We start from the raw sequence: 21139 nt of genomic DNA, 5'->3' as shown, positions 1-21139 counted from the left end.
TCCCGAAGTACTGCTATAAAACCTTGAAACTATTCAGCCTCGCTCCTCACGTATGACACGATTTTCTCCTCTGGACTGACCTCGTTTCGCGGGCAGGGCGCGATCGATCGCTCTCGGCAGGTTCTGTTTTTAATAGACAGTTGCTCAAATTACATGTTGAGCATGAGGGGGAAATTTGAATAATTCAGCCGTCATAAGTAACGTAGCTGAAGGTCGATCAGCATGGTGTTCGAAACGAGTGCTCACCACTGGCACTTTTACCCCATATTGCTCCGAACGTTCACGTACGTTTTTTCGCTGTTGCTCTTTGACTCGTCACGGTAGAGAAATTTTCATGAATATATACACATCAAGCATCACATCAGAACAGACACAAAAATACAGAGCTGGAAAATGCAGAACAAGTAAAAAAAGAGAATGAAAAGCCCTGTGTGGACGATTTCAACTCTTGTGCCGTTTTCAGCAGAGACGGCGAACCCACGTTTCATCTGATTCATTTTTGTTATTCAGTTTATTTTGCTGTACAGCACAGCAATTTGCACGTCTGTCTGCTACAATAGCTACAAATTTGTGTTTTGGAAACTATCTGAAATCACCCAATTTAAAAATCCCTTATTTTCCCACAGTCCCTCAAATAACCCCGGAATCAACCCCTCGGATTAGCCTCTAACCTATTCGCTTGTGGCCTACCCGGGCTAACCTCTCCCATGGTCACCTGACCATGTCACCGTTACAACATATGGGCCAGAATGCCAACCCCAACAACCGGCTTAGCGGCCTACAACAGCAGACGCCACTTGAAGCGTTTTGGCTTTCTCCACGCTGGCTAGTTTGCACCACACACAGTCCCAAAAAAAATACCAAATACCGCAGCCACGTCAATTTTTGTGCTTTATGGGCACCTAATGAGGCTCTAGCTCTAGAGCCATTGGACGTGGGGACGGGCGGTGACGACCAACAGGGAAATATTTTAGTTGTGTGTGGTGAGTCGTAGAGACTAGAAATTTCTGGAAATATGAAAATTCAATAAGGATTTCCAATTTTAATATTTTTTGAAGCGACAGGTGAAGTGATAGCCCTTTGGGACCGTGCAAACCTCGTCGCTCATGGGCTGGGCATGTTTTTAATTTGGCAACTATTACTAGGTAGTATCAATATCGTGTTAAAGTACGGCCTGGTTAAACAAAAATAGTTGTTGTGAACACACATACAATTATCATTATGATCAGGGCATCTCAAAATACATTTTATTTTACTCAAAACTTCAACTTGATCGAATTTGTGTGCCAAACTGATTTGATCAATTTATACCGGCTCCGTGGCTTAATGGTTGCAGCTTCTGCCTCGAATGCAGAAGGTTCAGGGATCAAATCCCGGTCGGTTCCCTTGAAATTTGGAATCAGGAATTGAACTTTAAATATGAACAAAAAACCTTTAGGTGAGTGGGATTCGAACTCACACCCTTTGAATTGATGGTCTGGGACGCTAACCAGTCGGCCATCATGGAGTTAATGCTCTAGAACTGAATTGATCCGTAGTGGCGAAATAATGTCACAAGGTATAACATATCAATCCATTATATAACTACTAACACCGTCTCAAAACAGCCCAGGGCCATCTCATATACCCATGAACTGGACGAGGGAGTCGTGGATTGCCTGGCCCGAGTCATCTGCATTACCGATCTTTGTCCGTACAATTTCAGAAGAATCGTTAGTCAGAGAGAGGTATACGCTTCAAAGGTTCTTGAGATATATGGTGGTTACTAACCGAACCGTCTCAGTTGAAATATACTGTGGTCGTGGCCAAGTCCTGCCAAGGCGGGGGTTCAAATACATACATACATATAAACTGATTTGATCAATTTGTTTTGTTTTGTCTGCCTTTGTGGATCAATTAGACCGCGCACTGGACTCATAATTCAGAGGTCACCGGTTCGAATCCCGAGGCGGACACAATAAATTCTAAGTATAAATATAAGTGTTTGGTGTCCTCTCTCCGTACCATACCTTAACACTTAGGAGACCCAATTAAGCCCTATAATGTAAAGGAAAAGTATATTTTTGCAATTCCGTCATGAAACTACTTACTTTTCCTGTCATTATTGAACGACGAAACAGCCTACTTTTCTGTACCAAAAGTTCTACTTTTCAGCAATGAAATGGATGCTGAAAAGTTGAACTTTTCAGCACTTTTTTGAAAAAATTACACTTTTCAACATTTTTTATTTTTTTTATTTTAGCGATTCATTGACTCAATGCATGGACATTAAATGTCCCATAATTGTGTTCAAAGGGTGTTTTTCTGAATTGCAAAAAATGTTGTATGGAACTCGTTGCAAAACTTGATTTTTACCTCACTCGTCGTATTTATCCAACTCGGTGAACCTCGTTGGATAAATGTACGACTCGTGCTGAAAAAATCCTCTTTTTGCAACTTGTTGCATAAACTATTTTAACTATTTTAACTATTTTAATGACTCTGATCCTAATGTGCAATTGACTTTGATCAAAAAGTTAAGTATTGATTAGTATAAACATTTTCGTCATCTGGGTGAATCGAGACGTATGGGGTGTATTGAGACTGCTTTTTTGCCATTCCTTTGCACATTGTTTGTTATAAGCAAATTTTAATATTCTGATATGGATATGGACCTACGTAATTTTGCTGAGCAGTCATCTTTGATTGGTCAGTAGATATTCACAGAAAATTTTATCTTGCAAATTAAAGATTGATCATATTGTAGCAGATTAACTAGTAGCTATGAAAGGTGTGCATCAATCATGTCAGCCTGATGTCATGCCAGTTGTCTAGTGAGAAATTATACAACAGAAGGGACTCATCAACGATAAAGTCAGATACAATATTTTCAGCTTCTCCGAGCTCTCAACAATATTGAAATAAATTAAACATTCCTTTGCGTTAGCAGCTTCTGCTAATAACTTCTTCACGAATCATTACACAAATCAATAGAGAGGGATCACTCAAAGGTTGCTCACCGACACGATATGAACCACTGACTGCTTCTGCTGCACCACTGCAAACTTCCAATTCCAATGGAAAATTTAATGTGATAATTGCGTCGGCATACATCCATACGAACTCACTCACTCACTCAGTTCTGTTTTGCTTGGTCTGCAGGTTTTGTTCCGGTTACGAACATTCCTTCGTTTTATGATAAAATATACACAAAGTTAAATTAATTTATAGCCAAATCTAAGCAAAATCGAAACCCAAAAATGGAAATATCCCAAACATGGTCCTCCCCTTAACATCGGAAAGGAAGCCCCAAAATGACGAAAAAAACAGTTTTATTCCCCCTTCGAAATCGACATTCCCAAGGTGTGATCTATTCCACTAGCAGTAGCAGCAGTAGCACACACATATAAGTCCGGTGTGTCTAGCAAACGACGATCCCGAAAAGAGAAGGAAAATGCCAATAATGAGCCCGTTTCCTACCCCTTCTTGCTTTCGTCTGCAGCCACTTCCAACCGGGCTGAGCTAGAAGAGTAACACTTTGCACAAAAGAGCTTTGGATTTAACGCAAAAGAGAGGAAGTCTCTGGCAAAAAAGTAAATTTCAAAAACATACTTTTAAAATAATTTCAGATGAGATATGGAATTTCGCACAAAATCATTCCCATACATAATGATATTTGTATTACATCCAATCAATCTTTATTATTGTAAAAGTAATAGAAAAGCTGTTTGAAATGATCTTTACATTTTTATATTACGTATGATTCTAATAAATAAAAATCCGAATCCTCTCTGCCGCTAATGCAACGCAGTAGGCCTGATCGCTTCAATGAGTGTAATAAATTTTTGAATATTTTCTTGTATCAAATTCTCAGACCTATAAAATTTACTTTTAATACGGTCAAAATAGTTCACAATTCACAAAACTCAGTATAATTGTTTGTTTTTTAATTTAAAAAAAAAATGATTGAACAACCTTGTGCAATAAAATTAAATACATTTACAAACAGGGCCTTACAATTTTCTCGGAATTTACAAAATGCTTTTTTAACAATAAACTCATGAAAATAACCTCTAGGATTGCATATTTATGGCAAAACAATAACTTCAATGAATTGTGTGATAACTTTGTTTGTGAAATAATCACTTAAATTTCAATTCAATAAATTAAATTGAATTTAAATTCAGGTGTTCCTCAATTGTGGGCCGTACAAGACCACAGTTTTGAAAAAGGAAATTTAGAGGTAGTGTTTGGCTGCTTAATAAAATAGTCTTGCAATGCAGTGTTATGTTATAAAAGATCAACTTTTACCAATTAATAGCCAGAAAAAAGCACAAAAAAGATACTTGAAAATAGTTTTAAAACGTTAAATTTAATCTTTGTTTGAAAAAAATATTGAAGAATAATTTACACAAGTAAATGAATAGTTATGAACTGTGATGAATTCTAAACTAGACTTAACTTGAACTAACAAAATTATACCAAAATTGCTATTTCATCTTTTTGATTTGAAAACTTGTGAAAGTTTTTTCGTTCTGCTGTTTGAAATAAATATAATACAGCAGATAAAAGTATCCAGCAAGGCCAGTTGTTTAAGTAAAATATAGTTAATTTACTGGTATCTTTACTTGGAGTCAAACTTAGTCAAATTGAATATATTTTTTCCTGTGTTAGTAGATGTAACATTATTTTTTTCAAGTGACTTATCTAATCTAATCCAATCTAACATAAATGCAGCCAGTCCGATGAAAGCATGCTGGAAAGTCTTGTGATTAGATTACGCCCAAGCACTTTTCTTGTCAATATTAATAATTGCAGTACATCCGAGAACACCCGAAAATGTAATGCAAAAATTAAATCGGCCAGCCCTACTGCGTTGTGTTTACAGCAGAGAGGATTCTGAGAACGGATCACATTTCACATAATCTACAGGAGAGGAAGGACGCGTGGACATACCGTACCAAACGCTCCGATTTTTGATTGCATTGGTGTTTTGTAGGGTGTGTGAAGTGTGATGCTATGTAATAATATATAATCAATAATTTAACATTATTTTTTCAAGTGACTGTGCCATTAGGTTTAATTTTCTAACAAATCTCGAACTGTTCTTTTTTTTTGTTTGTTATCTATATTTAATGATAAAAATTTCAAGAAATTCGCATTGCGAAACCCCCAGAGAACTGCTCCAAGAGCGAAAATATAACAGAGAAAAGTCATTGTTATCCGAGCATTCGTTGGTGAAGGTTGTCTGAATCAACATGACTCGTCGCGTCCCGGCGCAAAACGCCGGCAATATTGCCCTACCTGCGGCTCAAGCAGGCAAAAAAGTGGGAATTTCCAAAAGGAAGGTTGAGGCCTCGACTGATGGCCAAAAACCGGGGATTTCCCAAGAGGAAGGTGCTTTTGGAAGTGACATCGAACAGCAAAAAGACGAAAAAGAGCGACGGTACTGTACCGATGGATGAGGAGGAGGAGAACTCTTCGTCGCACGAGGAGCAGCTATTGAAGAACAACAAGTTTGCTGGACTGCCTGACGAGGACCAGGTAGCGGAAGCAAAGGAGAATGAAGTGAAACAGCGAAAGGAGAAACTGCCTCCTTTTTATGTGCGGCAATCAGCAGCAACGATCGACTTTCGAGCGGGGCTGGTTGAACTCATCAAGTCTGGGAAAGTCCTAGGCAACATTCGTTTGTGTCAGGACGGATTTAAGGTGCTGGTGCAATCCAGGCAGCACTATCAACTGGTCAAGGATTACTTGACCGAAAACGAGGCGGAGTATTTTACCCATGATGTCGTCATGGATAAGCCGTACAAAATCGTCGTCAGAGGTCTGTACGACATGCCAGTGGAGGAATTAGCTGCCGAGCTAAAAGTTTTGAAACTGGATGTGTTGGCCGTGCACAAAATGAGCCGACGCAACAAAGACATCAAGTACCGTGACCAGCTCTACCTGCTGCATTTGGCTAAGGGATCGACGACGCTTCCTGAGCTGAAGGCAATTCGAGCGGTTTTCAACATTATCGTGTCGTGGGAGCGATACCGACCAGTGCATCGTGACGTCACACAATGCTTCAACTGCCTGGGCTTCGGGCACGGAGGTAAGAACTGCCACCTGAAGCGTCGTTGCGCCAAATGTGGTACTGATGCGCACATCACGTCCCAGTGCATCCAAGATTCGCTGGTGAAGTGCCTCAACTGCAACGGTGAGCATTCGTCAACCGACCGAAAGTGCCCCAAGAGAGCTGAGTTCGTGAAAATTCGGCAGCAAGCATCGACGAAGAATCAGCCTCAGCGTCGTAGAACTCCTCCAGCCCTGGTGGAGCAAAATTTTCCACCTCTTCAACCGCGACGCCAGGTCCCGAACTTGGCACCGTTACCGTTGGATCCCAGGAAGAGAGCTGAGATGAATCATCCACGGCCGGGTTCCAGCCAGGAGCCGAGACCGCCACCACCGGGCTTCAGCCAGGAGCCAAGACCAACCCAAGAACCAGCAGTTGAGGAAAATGGTAATGATCTTTAGGCTGGATTTTCATGGATTATGCAACGACATCGAGAGCACGAGCATCGAACCAACTCGATGCTCATGGCTTGCGTTACTTCATTTAGCTTGGACACAAACCCAAAATCGACTTTCCGGAATAAGGAACACTTGCATGCAAGTTAACGAAGGATGGAAAATGACATATTCAAACGTAAACAAAGCAGCATTTGCATGGCGCGACCGCGGTCGGAATTCCAGCACAACTTTTGAAATAAGCTGATGTTGCTCAATAAATCTTTTTCAAATGGTCGTATGAGTAGACTAGCGTCCGACGGGTGAAACTAGAATCACCAAAATGACAATAATTCAGTGAAAACTCAAACAAATTTGCATACTTCTTTGTTAGTTGGACTCGTTAGAATGTCTATTTTCCAAAAATGACCCACAAAACCGGAAATGTTCCGGTGGCCGGAGATATTCCGGTGGGTCACTGGGTCAAACAGAGACAAAATTGCCATTTTGGGTCTCGCACAATTTTGTCAACAGAAATCATGGAAAAAACACAATTTTTCATGTTACGATCTTTGTTTTACCCACAGACAGTGCTGACCATGGATTTTGAACCAACGGGGATGTTCCGGATTTAGTGGACAGGTTACCTACCCCGGGGGAACAGGTTAAGGGACGGTCAGAAATAAAACTATTTCTATCATGGCAATATTGGTGTCAAAGTTCATCATTTGCAAAATCAAGCTCATCCATAATCCCCAAAACCACTTTTGGGCCGATCTGGCCACTTTGGGACCAGTTCCCAGTACTCCGATGAAACCCGGAATATGACAAGTTACGGGATTTGTAAAATATAGTTTATCCAAGAAATTCAAGAAATTTAAGAAATTTAAGAAAATTAAGAAATTTAAGAAAATTAAAGAAAATTAAGAAATTTAAGAAATTTAAGAAATTTAAGAAATTTAAGAAATTTAAGAAATTTAAAAAATTTAAGAAATTTAAGAAATTTAAGAAATTTAAGAAATTTAAGAAATTTAAGAAATTTAAGAAATTTAAGAAATTCAAGAAATTTAAGAAATTTAAGAAATTTAAGAAATTTAAGAAATTTAAAAATTTTATTTTTCAAATTTAGGACATTCATGAAAATAAAAAAAATCAAGTCATTCTAGAAATTTCGGAAGCTCTAAAAATTCAAGAAATTCAAGAAATCTGAGAATTTTATTTTTCAAATTCAGGAAATTAATGAAACTAAAAAATCAAGTCATTTTAGAAATTTAAGAAGCTCTAAAATTCATAACATTCAAGAAATTCAAAAACACCAAACAATTCAAGAAATTCTAGAAGTTAAAGAAATTCAAGAAATTCGAGAAATTTAAGAAATTTTTGAAATTTAAGAAATTCAATAAGTTCAAGAAGTTTAAGAAACTCAAGAAATTGAAGAAATTTTAGAAAAACTAGAAACTCAAGAAATTCGAGAAATTCAAGAAATTTATGAAATTAAGAAATTTAAGAAACTCAAAAAAAATTAAAATTCAAAAATTTTAAGAATTTTTTAGAAAAAAAAATCAATTAGGTTTAAGAAATTTAAGGAATTATATAATTTCAAATAAGAAAATTGAAAAACATCTAGAAATTCCGAAATACAAGGGGACACTTCATAAACTACTTCGACACCTTGAGGGGGGGCCCTCCTCTCCCCCACTCCCTTTGAGCGATAATCCACGTTCCATACTAAAATTATTCGTTTTGTGTGGAAATTGTCCACGAGGAGAGAGGGGATTTTAGCAATAAGTTATGTCAATAGTTTTGATCCATTTAAACAAAATAATATCTTGAAAATCATAAAATTTAGTTTGTCTAGCAAATTCAAATCGTCTTTGCAACTTTCCAATACATTTGAAATCAAAATTATTACATTATGTGGAGGCGAGACATTTTAAAACTGATCAACACTTTTATTTTCGAAAGGCTAACCGTTTTGGTTTTTCTCATAAATTTTTAATCTTTCCACCGTGACTCTTCCGCTTCTGCAGCGCCATTTAACCGATGGACTCCGCTTTTAACTCCCAGGAACCCACCAACTTCTTCGGCGTGGCCGTCGCCGCTGCCATTTTCCTTTGGAACACCAATAACCTGTTTTTGTGAGGCGTTGTGCCGGAACTCATCTACTGGATCTCCCGTCTTGCCACTCGTGGACATTTCATTGAGCACCTGCAGCACGTTGTGCGCCAGAAACGGGTCCAGCCGGACGTGGTCTCATCGCAAAGCCGCCGCAGTGAGGGTTTCCAACTCCAACGATACACAAGTGTCGGTACACTTGTCTTGCCCGCTCTGAAACTGGCCTTCACGGTCAGCGGATCGCCGCTTCTTCTCGAAGTCGTTCTTCTGGCCAATTGTAGATCGAAACCTTCTTCGATCCACCTTGTATCTGGCCAATACCGGCCAATTCCTTCCTCGTCATCCAGCTTTAAACATTTTTCCAACATTGTTTTGATTTTTGGTTGAAATTGCGATGGCAACAAAATCAGCTGTTTTGACAGATCAGTCAGATTTTTCGTTTCGTTCAGTTTCATTTCCAACATGTTCCCGCTAGTTACCAAGCGTTATTCTGGTTTGTGTCCGGGGTGCAGCGATGGCAACAAAGCGGCGCGGACAAGCATCGTGTTTCGATGCACTGACATTTTAGCAAAGCATGGTCGTGAGTATGCTTTCGATGTCGGTCGGTTTAAAATGCTCGTGCATCGAAAATAAAAAGTCGTAAAATCGTATTTTCGCGACTTTCCGGAAATGAGTGGTATGTTTTATTACTTGTACAGTCATTTTACATTAATATAAAATATCTTTGTACATTATCTTTTTGAAAAAATGAAGTTTGCAACAAAATTCGACCACGAGCATCGAAAGCCGCTTTCGATGTCGGTCATCGAAAAATCCATGAAAATCCACCCTTACACCTCAACCGAACTCCTCAATATTTTCAAACAGATGTCCGCTGCACTGCGTGGATGCAAAACCAAGACCCAGCAGATTGAAGTGCTGACCTCGTTCGTCATCCAGTATGGATCGTAGGTCCCTCAAGCTGCTGAATTGGAACGCTTGCTCCATTAGGAGGAAGAATTTAGAGCTGGTGGATTTTCTTCGCGAGAAGGAGATCGACGTAGCTGCCATCACGGAAACTCATCTGAAGCCCGGTGAAAAAGTTTATCTGCAAAACTACAAGATCGCGACGCAGCTCGATAGGACCACCTCTGGAGGAGGAGGTGTGCTTGTCGCTGTTCATCGTGATCTCAAGCCACGCCGGCTGCCACACTTTAAGCTGGACATCATCGAGGCCGTTGGAGTGGAAATTCCCACTTCGGTTGGCCCAGTACTCTTCATTGCTGCATACTGCCCACGTCAGGTGAATTCCAGAGATGGTTCAGCAGCAAAACTGAAGAGCGATATCCAGAAGCTGACACGGCGGAGCGCAAAGTACATCATCGCTGGTGACCTCAACGCGAAGCATGAAGTTTGGGGCAACAGCAGGAGGAATCGAAACGGAGTGATTCTGCACAACGATCTGCAAAACGGATACTACAACGTTGTAAGTCCAGATCGTCCAACGAGAGTGGCCCGGTCTGGGAATCACTCAATCATCGACTTCTTCATTACCAATATGGCTGAGAACGTGGCTCATCCTGAGGTGTTTGAAGAGTTGAGTTCTGATCACTATCCGGTGGTTGTGGAGGTTGGAGCTTCCGTTACTCCGCAGCGGCAACCAACCCGGAAAGATTACCACAACGTTGACTGGCAGCAGTTTCAGCAAGTGGTCGACAGCAACATCGACTATGATCAACACCCGGAAACTTCTGCTGATATTGATCGTTCGCTGGAGGTGATCCAGCAGGCTATCAACCAAGCAGAGGCTGCCAACGTTCGGGAGGTTCCTGTTAATTTTAAGGTAACTGATATTGACGTAGATACTAAACACTTGATTAGACTTAGGAATGTTTATAGGAGACAATATCAACGGACTGGGGACTATGACAAAAGATTTCAGTGAACAATTTGAACAAAATAATACAAGACCGACTTGACAATATCAGAAATCAAGAATTTTCAAAACATGTAAGCCAGCTTGGGAATTATTCAAAACCATTTTGGAAACTTTCAAAAGTTCTTAAAAACAAACCAAAGCCTATTCCTCCTCTTATTGTTGAGGATTCTCCTTTGATTACATCCGAGGAAAAGGCAAATGCACTTGGGCTTCATTTTGTTAGTTCACATAATCTTGGCGCTTCCATGACCAGCCGTAAAGAAACATCAGTTGCCAATAGTATTTCAACAATCAATGACTCTACCTTTGAATTTCCTGCAGATTCCCATGTTTCTGGTGAGGAAGTCAAAGTTGCAGTTAAACAAATGAAAATATGAAAGCTCCAGGCTTTGATAACATTTTTAATCTAGTGTTGAAAAAACAGAGTGATCAGTTCTTTCAACATCTAGCCAATATTTTCAATAAATGTTTGCAACTTGGTTACTTCCCTACCAATTGGAAACTGGGCAAAGTCATACCGATTTTGAAGCCTCAAAAAGATCCAACATCGCCAACAAGTTATCGTCCCATTAGTCTTTTGAGTAGTCTGTCCAAACTCTTTGAGAAGGTCATCTATTCAAGGCTTTTGGATTTTACCAACGATAATAATATAATTTTGAACGAGCAGTTTGGCTTCCGAAAAGGTCATAATACTGCTCATCAGCTTACGAGAGTTACTAAAATCATCAAGCAGAACAAGCTTGAGTCTAAATCAACTGCTATGGCTTTGTTGGATGTTGAGAAGGCTTTTGACAATGTTTGGCATGATGGTTTGATACATAAACTGTATTTATACGGTTTTCCAATGTATCTTATCAAAATTATCCAGCACTATCTTTCGGAGAGATCGTTCAAGGTTTTTCTGAATGGGATTGCTTCTGGATTATTCAACATTGATGCTGGGGTTCCCCAAGGAAGTATTCTTGGCCCACTTCTGTACAATATTTTTACATCTGATTTGCCTACTCTTCCTGGTAATGGTGTGTTGTCACTTTTTGCTGATGACACTGCCGTTATTTATAAGGGTAAAATAACCAGATATTTAGTTGGTCGTCTTCAGAAGGGTCTTGACGTTCTTTCCGAATACTTTGGCGACTGGAAAATTCGCATAAATGCAGCCAAAACTCAAACCATCATTTTTCCACTTTCCAAATCGGCCCGATTTGTCCCAAAGGATGATGTTTTGATTAAAATGAATGATGTTTCGATACCCTGGTCAAAAGAAGTTGTCTATTTAGGTCTCATACTTGACTCGAAACTTTTGTTTCGACAGCATGTTGACAAAATATTGAACAAGTGCAGCATTCTCATCAGGTGTTTGTATCCTTTGATTAACAGAAAATCAAAGCTATCTTTGAAAAATAAGTTAGCAGTTTACAAACAAATAATTTACCCCGTTATTGAGTATGCAGTACCTGTTTGGGAGTGTTGCGCTAGAACTCATAAATTGAAGCTCCAGCGTGTCCAAAACAAGGTACTCAAAATGGTTTTGAATGTTCCTGGCTGGACAAGATCAAGTGAGGTTCATGAATTAGCAGAAGTAAAAATGTTGGATCAGAAGATTCAAGAAAAATGTTTGAAATTCAGGGAAAAATGTGCTATATCTGAATACCCCTTGATTCAAGGATTGGTTTAGTTTATTGTAAGTTTAAGTTAGTTTTAGGTTAGGTTATGTTTTCTTAACATTTTTTTTTTCCTCATTGTACCTAGTGTTACAAAAATGATAAATCATATACTTTTAAAGTTAAGAAAATGAACAGTGTTTAAATCACGAAAAGCAAACTAAAGCTGAAGAGCCACAGCTGACCACTTATTATGTAAACCAAATGTAATTATTATAAGAAAGATTCAATAAAGTATATTTAATTCAAAAAAAAAAAACAGAGAAAAGTTCCACGTATGTGTCTGGTCTAGTCTGGTCCGAACTCCCGGGGAAGAAGCGCGCGGAACTCCGGTTCGGTTGGGTGGACTCACCACATATGTGTACAGCAAGCAAAGCAAGGGAAAAAATATGACGGAATTCATAAATTTTTGCACCACCATTTTTGCTAAAAACTTACCAATTGGGATGATGAGTCGGTGGCCCTTAAGAGAGCTTTTTTTTTGCTGCCTCTCTCTCGCGTAATCCAATTAACTCCCAGAGCAAAGTCACTGCACACGATCCACGCAGATCACACTTGAACTCGTTCCAGAAACACGGCGCAGCTTCCAAAAAACTTTTCTTATTTTCCTCTCAACTTCAGCTCACCTCACATGCGCGTGTATGTGTGAGTATGTATGTGCGTATCTTTTGACTTTCTATACTTAAACTCTTCTTAACTTTTCTTTCTCCACTGCTCGTCGGCGGCGCACCTCTTCTCCAGATGAGCCCCGTGTGTGTGTGTATTCTTCTTTCACTTCACTTCTTCTTCCTTCCTTATTTTGTTATTTCTGAAGAGATAAAATGCCGTTAATTACACTCACACTCCGATCCGAAAATGGGTGGAGAAATATTTTTTTTCTCCTAATTTGAATATTTTTTCACCCTTTTTCCTCGATCTTCGATATCACACTAAGCAGCAGCAGACGACATTCCAAACTTTGACGATCACACAATCAAAAACCTGCCCATTTGTCTCCCCCAAAAACACCCCTCCCAAAGTGCGGTGACTTTTCCTCACTCAACCAGAAAAAGAAAATGGATGAAAATCAAACAATAAAGCTTCCCCCCGTTGCAAAGTTTTCGCAGCACTGCTCTATGTGGAGCACAGCAAAAAGCTCCCTGGAGTTGTGTTCTACTTCTTCACCACACAACCACTCTAGACTCAGCTTAACTTACGTGTGCGTACGCAGCCCAGCACGGTTCAACTCGAACTAACCTGGTTGCATTGGTGCGACGGCGCACTGAACTCGACTTGCATGAGTCTAGTTGGAAAATTGTTGGCGAGAGATGAGAGAGTTGGAGTTGGAGAGAGTTAAAGTTGCTACTAATACACGTTAAGGGTAGAGCTTTCGTAATGATGGGGAGCTTTTTTCATTTGTTTTGAAATTCTTCATCTCAAATTTCAAACCATTGCTTGACACAAATTTGTTTAATTTTATTAAAAATAAAAAAAAGATAAGACTGCTTTGTTTTAATTTTTCTGCAAGCTCTTTTATCTAGATCATGTCTGATCGATTATAGATGGTCAACAAATCAAAACTAATAAAACTAGCCTATTCAACGAGCAAATCACAGTGAAAAATATTCTGTAAATAAAATATGGGCAAATTAATTTATAAAATATTGCAGTAAGGAAGATATCAGAAGATTTTTTGTAAAGTTCCAATATATATACAGTCGACTATCTGGTTGTCAATATCCAAGGGACCGTCGAGGAAGAGAATCATCAGTTTACAGAACGATGCAAAATGAAGACTCGATTGAAAATATGTTTTTCTTGGTACCCAGCTATGGGAGAGAATCATGGCAACGTGCGGTGACTTTTCCTCACTCAACCAGAAAAAGAAAATGGATGAAAATCAAACAATAAAGCTTCCCCCCGTTGCAAAGTTTTCGCAGCACTGCTCTATGTGGAGCACAGCAAAAAGCTCCCTGGAGTTGTGTTCTACTTCTTCACCACACAACCACTCTAGACTCAGCTTAACTTACGTGTGCGTACGCAGCCCAGCACGGTTCAACTCGAACTAACCTGGTTGCATTGGTGCGACGGCGCACTGAACTCGACTTGCATGAGTCTAGTTGGAAAATTGTTGGCGAGAGATGAGAGAGTTGGAGTTGGAGAGAGTTAAAGTTGCTACTAATACACGTTAAGGGTAGAGCTTTCGTAATGATGGGGAGCTTTTTTCATTTGTTTTGAAATTCTTCATCTCAAATTTCAAACCATTGCTTGACACAAATTTGTTTAATTTTATTAAAAATAAAAAAAAGATAAGACTGCTTTGTTTTAATTTTTCTGCAAGCTCTTTTATCTAGATCATGTCTGATCGATTATAGATGGTCAACAAATCAAAACTAATAAAACTAGCCTATTCAACGAGCAAATCACAGTGAAAAAATATTCTGTAAATAAAATATGGGCAAATTAATTTATAAAATATTGCAGTAAGGAAGATATCAGAAGATTTTTTGTAAAGTTCCAATATATATACAGTCGACTATCTGGTTGTCAATATCCAAGGGACCGTCGAGGAAGAGAATCATCAGTTTACAGAACGATGCAAAATGAAGACTCGATTGAAAATATGTTTTTCTTGGTACCCAGCTATGGGAGAGAATCATGGCAACGTCCAGCAAACAAAAACAAACTAATGTCAAATACCCTTTAAAGCTTCGTTTCGCAAAGAAAAATGTCTATGCAAGCCATGAGATAGTGACAATATTGACAACCGGAAGAGATTTTTAAAGCAAATGGAATCCAAGGGACCGTCGAGGAAGAGATCCTTCAAGCAAGAGAAAATATCGAGGAATAAAGCCAATCGAAGTATGCAGTTACAAGGGACAGAAAAATAATTCATCGATAGATGGAGCAATATTGATATCAAGAAGATCGACAGCCAGAGAGTCGACTGTATATATATTTTTTGATTGTATACCCCTGACTCATGGCGGTTTCAAAAACAACGAGAAAGAAAAAAAAGTTAATTTTAGACTTTTAAAAATTTCATTAAATGTTTTGTTTAAGTATTTTTGATAAATTTAAGTACTGCATTCTTTTTTTGTTTTCGTCAAATGTTACATTTTGAAAACTAATGATTGCTAAACAACTGATCTAGTGTAAAATTCATTTTTTTTTTCATTCAAATGTTGAGACTATAGCTTGTTATTTTTTTTTATTTTTATTTTTTTTGTAAAGTCGCTTTTCGGAGCCTGGACCGTATTTCATTTATTGAACTTTTTTTACTTTTTTTAATAAAAATTTTAAGCAGAGTTAAGAATACAGGCGTGTGTTTCAAATCCACAGTAAAAAATAGTGTAAATTTGGAAGGTGTAATTTTGGAAAGTTGAATATCGCCTTTTTAAAGCTGCAATTTTACCTAAATTTAGACTGAAAAAGTGGCATTACACCAGAAAAATAATAAAATTAAACAACTTTTCTGACACAAAAGATGTACCCCTTCCCAGATGTAATGTTACCATGATTTTTTTACTGTGTTCTGTAACTATCGCAAATTCAAAGTTTTAATGAAAAAATATGACAAAACACTTTATACATTATTATTTCAGTAATGCTACTTCCAAAAATTTGCAAAACAGCCATGAAATTATCAGCTGAGCACTAGGGTGCCCAGAAAAAATGACTCCCTGCTCCACAAGCAAAAAACGGTTTTTTGGGTTATTTTAAGCATTTGTGCAAATTTTGAGCGAAGAGTTGAGATTGACCCATTGATACCTGAGCCTAAAGTTACTTTTTTAAATCGCTCATAACTTTTCAGGCCCGAATTTTACAGCTTTGGTATGTTCTACAGAAATGTAGAGCGTAAAATTTCCAATGAGAATCTCACTTTTGGAATTATTTTGATGAAAGAAGCCCACCGTGCAGGCTAAACCGTAAGAAAATTGAGTTTTACATACATTTTTTCGATTTTTCTCATGCAAACTTCACCTTCGAGTATCAATAGGTAAATGTTGACCGATTTTGCTCATAATTGGCCCAGAGTCCTTAAATAGCTCAAGAAGCAACATTCAGCTTTTGGAGCGAGGGTTTGAGAAAAATTCCCATGCTGAAATATTCCTCTTTTCAGAACTTGTTTCGAAAATCTATGCTTTCCTGCACCAAACTTTAATCAGGAAAAACGTTAAACGAAAAAAAAATTAACGCTTGTTGTATAGATAAAGCCTTCTTGGATAAATGTATGGCTGTGCTGAAAAAAGTCAATTAAATCATTAATTCCAGAGTTTTTTTTTTTTTTTTGAAAAGGTCCTATAAGCTATTGTGTTTTATATGTTTATAGGACATATTTAAAAAACTCTAGAATTACAGTTTGATAATTAAAGGAAATTCTCGAATCTTTGGCAGGTCAAGGAACACAAATTTGCCAATAACAAAAGTTAATGGGAATGAAAATCTGTGAATAGCTTTGCAAAATATTTTATTTACCTCAGATGAAAATGCTCTTGACAATATGTAATCAAAACTACTGAACTGTTGAGTAGGTATTAGGTGCTCAATGGAAATACAAGCCGGTGAATATGAGCATAAACATAATTAATTTTTATTTTTAATGTTTTTTTTTTGTTGATAACACATCAAAAAGTGTTTTCTTTTTTCAAAATATTACGTAAAATTTCTTTCGAAAACAAACCTTAAAATTCAACCAACACTTCCAAACCGGATTAGCTCATTTGAGAGCAAAAATGCCCAAAACGAGCTTTCCTCTCACCTGCTCAATTTTCAGAGTGTAATTCCGTTGCACATCTTCCAACTCATCTTTCACTCGCTCACTCACCACCACACACATTATGCGTAATAAACGTAAGCCGGGTACAAGTTACACCACTCTAAACCATTGAAAGAGATAGCCCAACCAACTAACGAAAGAAACCGTCCTCACAGGTGTTTTCCTCGCACTCTCACAGTCCTCCACTGTCAGGTCTTTTTATCAACCTATCGAGCAATTAAAAGTGCATCATGGAGTTAAACTTTCTGTCAAGCTTCTGTGAAGTTTACCATGATAGTTGCGAAAGTTTAACTCCATGTTACCGGCTCACATCTCTCTTTTTAATTTCTCGATAGATATTGTGCTCCTCTCCCATATAAAATACACTCTCTTTTGTACCAGCGAGGGAACCAGCAAAACGTCAGCTAATACGGCGAGGAGGGTTCCCCTATTTTTTTTTCCTTCACGGTTGAGCGATGGCTGTCACTTCGCATTTCCGGCCGTGAACTGGCCCAGGTTCAACAACAACGAGGGTAAGGTAAAAAATGTGCTCTCCAATGTCCGAAGGGCGGGAGGGGAATCTATTCCAATTGTGTGACCACGCACTTTATGGGCGTTGCGTGACAATTCACCTTAATTATGCTCGAACCAAGTTAGGCCCATTAGAGACCCGATTGCACCGTACGGATCACCCACACTTTACAGTCACCACTTTCCACGACGGCAGCTTTGGCTGAACTGAATTGAGCTGGAATGGTGGCTGCTTCAGGTGTCTCTCTCAGGTGTCTGTGTTAAGCCGCTTTGGCTGTCTGCAGTGAGAATGGTGAGAACGAGCTTTTTTCTTCGCTTTCGTTCATTTAACTAACACTGATTCATGCTTTAGCGTACCTGTTGCGCACCTGAGGCTTGGGGTGAACTCTGGTGGTGAGCACTGGAAGTTGGGAGGTGTTTAGGTTCTTGTTGGAATAGTTAATAACAAACTCAGTTCGAATGATTACTATCAACTAGTTAGCTATTAGCTATCAGCACAGACAAACAGACGTAAATCTCTTTTTAATTCCATCAATCAGGAATATAACGGCTGATTTGAATTTAAACTTAGTTCTCGGATTATCCACCAGAATAGGATGGCGCTGCAATCAAGGCACACTTTCAAATGACGTTTAAGCTAGCGCGCCAAAAGTTTTGTTTTTTTTTCTGCTGCTACTTGAGTGTGAGGATGGACCAGTTTGGAGAAGATTGGTCGGTGGAATTTTTGGATCCGGACCCGCCTCCGGGTGTGGATTCCGCTGAATGGTCTGTTGAGCATTTAGATAATCCTCAATCCTTCCCGGCCGAACCGTTAGAAGAAGAGACGCCGGATTGGTTTGAAAGTTTTATCACAAAACACGAGCTACAGGATGAAGATATGCCGGATGCGAACTGCGGAAGTCTACTGCTAGACCGACACGAGCCACTGGACGAAGAAATGCCGGAAGCTACGAGTAACGATTCCGGTGGAACATCGGAAGATTCTTAGGCAATTCCAACAACGAGACGCCGTCCCATTCAGCTGATTTTGTTATTTCATCCGATTTTTCGCGTTCAACGCCGAATCGCCGATGTTGGTCTCCAGGAAAGCTGGATGGCAGAATCTGGCCACTGGTAAGGTTGAAGATGTAGGTATAGACCGTCGACAACAAGGTCAACCTGGTCTCATAGGATTATTTGGTTGCTTGCAAGTGGACTAAATTGCTTGCCGAGATGGTAGCTTAACCTCACGCCAAGAAATTTATAATTTAAACTCATGGCCAATTTGTGGGCATTGTTCACAAACAGCGCAGTAATACCCAAACCACCCTCAAACTGGTGCATCTTTCCATCAACCTCTGCAGCCTACACGAATGTTTCCTCGGCAAGATTTACCTAGTGCATGGCCGCAATCGGACGCGGACGTGGACCGTCTGCGTGAGTTAAGAATTTGAACTTCTTGCATTCTTCTCACATGTTGGTAAACAAATGTAAATGTTAGTAAACAAATCTCCCTCCTCTCACTACAACAAGAGTGACCGCGTTCACTCACACACTAACCAATTCTCATATACAGTGATGCTTAATGCTAGTATTGGCCACCAGATCGAGCTACTAGCAGACCTTTTTCCATTTTTTTTGTGATTGATGGATTTTCGTTAAATTTGTTCAATGATTTACGTCTGTTTGTCTGTGGTAAAAAGTAAAAAGTAAAAAGTAAAAAGTAAAAAGTAAAAAGTAAAAAGTAAAAAGTAAAAAGTAAAAAGTAAAAAGTAAAAAGTAAAAAGTAAAAAGTAAAAAGTAAAAAGTAAAAAGTAAAAAGTAAAAAGTAAAAAGTAAAAAGTAAAAAGTAAAAAGTAAAAAGTAAAAAGTAAAAAGTAAAAGTAAAAGTAAAAGTAAAAAGTAAAAAGTAAAAAGTAAAAAGTAAAAAGTAAAAAGTAAAAAGTAAAAAGTAAAAAGTAAAAAGTAAAAAGTAAAAAGTAAAAAGTAAAAAGTAAAAAGTAAAAAGTAAAAAGTAAAAAGTAAAAAGTAAAAAGTAAAAAGTAAAAAGTAAAAAGTAAAAAGTAAAAAGTAAAAAGTAAAAAGTAAAAAGTAAAAAGTAAAAAGTAAAAAGTAAAAAGTAAAAAGTAAAAAGTAAAAAGTAAAAAGTAAAAAGTAAAAAGTAAAAAGTAAAAAGTAAAAAGTAAAAAGTAAAAATAAAAAGTAAAAAGTAAAAAGTAAAAATAAAAAGTATTTTTTACTTTCATTCATATCAATTGGTAGGTATCTGACCAAAACATCGTAAAATGTTTGTTTTCGAAACGAGTTATGAAGAAACGAATTATAGGTTAGTCTATACAAGTTAGGGGGACCAAGTCAGCCTTTTGAAAAGGTTCTATGTAAACAGGTTTTTAACTCAAGAATGCTCTTTGGACACAAAGAAGGTTGAAAAACGATTTAAACAAAGTTTTAAAAAACTGTTTGTACAGTGAAATCCGCTAAAATGGTTGATTGACTCCTAACAGGCTCATTTAGGTGGGATTATGGACTGAAAACGTTCTCAGCTGCTATTGATGCATAAAATGTCCCAATATTTCCTTCTAATCCCTCAAATCCGACATGCCTGGCTTCGAACCAGTTCCGGGACAAGGATGACATCTCAATCGGTCGAACCAGGATGTTCTTACCGAAGCCAACTCCCCACTTCTCAACTCTTTCATCACCCAATTCTCTTCCCTCCCATGGTTTGCATATCATGACATTTCTTGAACTCTGCTTTTCAAACCAAACGCGCGACTCCCCAACCCGCCTGACTAATTCTAGCAGCTCACAAATCAAATTAATCCACATAAAACACGTGTACGAATTGATCCATCTTTGGACACGATCACGAGCTTCTCGGTTACGTCGTGAACGCGAACAAGCCGAGTACGAGCTTCTTCTCCGCGAGCAAATTTATGTTTATAGCCATTTATTGCAGGCCTCATCTTTCTCTCTCGTCCCCCTCCCCACGATAGAATCTCTGCAAAAGCTCATTTGCATACGCGCTTTATTATGCACGTTGTATTTTGACGCTTCGATGTCTGGCAGAATCCGCTTGGATATTGCCGGGACGTGCCTCCTCTTCTGAACGCGAGACTACTAGAGGGAGAACTCGGAGCTTCCGTGACGACACACGCTCGCAGTTCATGGACCTCACAGGTTAGGATTTTTAGAGCTTCACGAAGGGATGTTACCATCGGCTAAGACTGGTAGGATCCAGCTCGTACTGGCAGATGAACCTCCTGAACGTTAGCCAGGACAGGTGTGAAGATGAGTCGTCGGCGAGGTATGAGTCATGTGATGGCTTTTGGAAGCATCAAATCAACAGAATCATCAATAATACAACTGGTGGCAACGATTTCTCAAATCAAATCGGTGTATCAAGTTACGCAAGCGTATCAGAAACCGCACAGTGGGATCATCAACTTTTTTTTCAATTTGCCAGAAAACCAACCCATGAGATCATGTCGCCAAACATCAATGGAACGATTTGGCAGCAACCGCGACTTCATTGATGAATATCGTGTTGCTTGCGCTGAAAGATTTGCAATTTATATTCTAGCTCCTGGCCCAGCTGTGGCGCGCGCGAATCACCAGAAGCCGTTCGGAACGTCAGTTGAACATGGAAAAACGATACCCGTAGCGGTGGATTTACGACCCGAACGAGCATTTCTCCGTCCCGGAGACATCCTGAACGTGGGCACT

General features: G+C 38.8%; 1 protein-coding gene across 3 annotated transcripts in view; it reads right to left on the bottom strand.

The window, feature by feature from the left end:
* LOC6035780 (myosin-VIIa) overlaps nucleotides 1-17626 on the bottom strand; it is a 62818-nt gene extending 45192 nt beyond the window's left edge. Inside the window, exons 1-2 of one of the 3 annotated variants that reach the window (XM_038252633.1) lie at nucleotides 17536-17626; nucleotides 12604-12973 (exon numbers count right to left, since the gene is read on the bottom strand). The gene's annotated coding sequence lies outside the window, so the exon portion shown is untranslated. Of the gene's footprint in view, nucleotides 1-12603; nucleotides 13552-17535 lie in introns of those variants that run through there. The other 2 variants (XM_038252634.1, XM_038252632.1) reach the window with 2 other exon arrangements.
* Nucleotides 17627-21139: the final 3513 nt, after the last annotated feature.

Source organism: Culex quinquefasciatus, chromosome 2 (assembly GCF_015732765.1).
Source record: "Culex quinquefasciatus strain JHB chromosome 2, VPISU_Cqui_1.0_pri_paternal, whole genome shotgun sequence".
NCBI classification, from domain to species: Eukaryota; Metazoa; Arthropoda; class Insecta; order Diptera; family Culicidae; genus Culex; species Culex quinquefasciatus.
The sequence above is the reverse complement of the archived record's forward strand: the minus strand, read 5'-3'. Positions and strand labels throughout refer to the sequence as shown.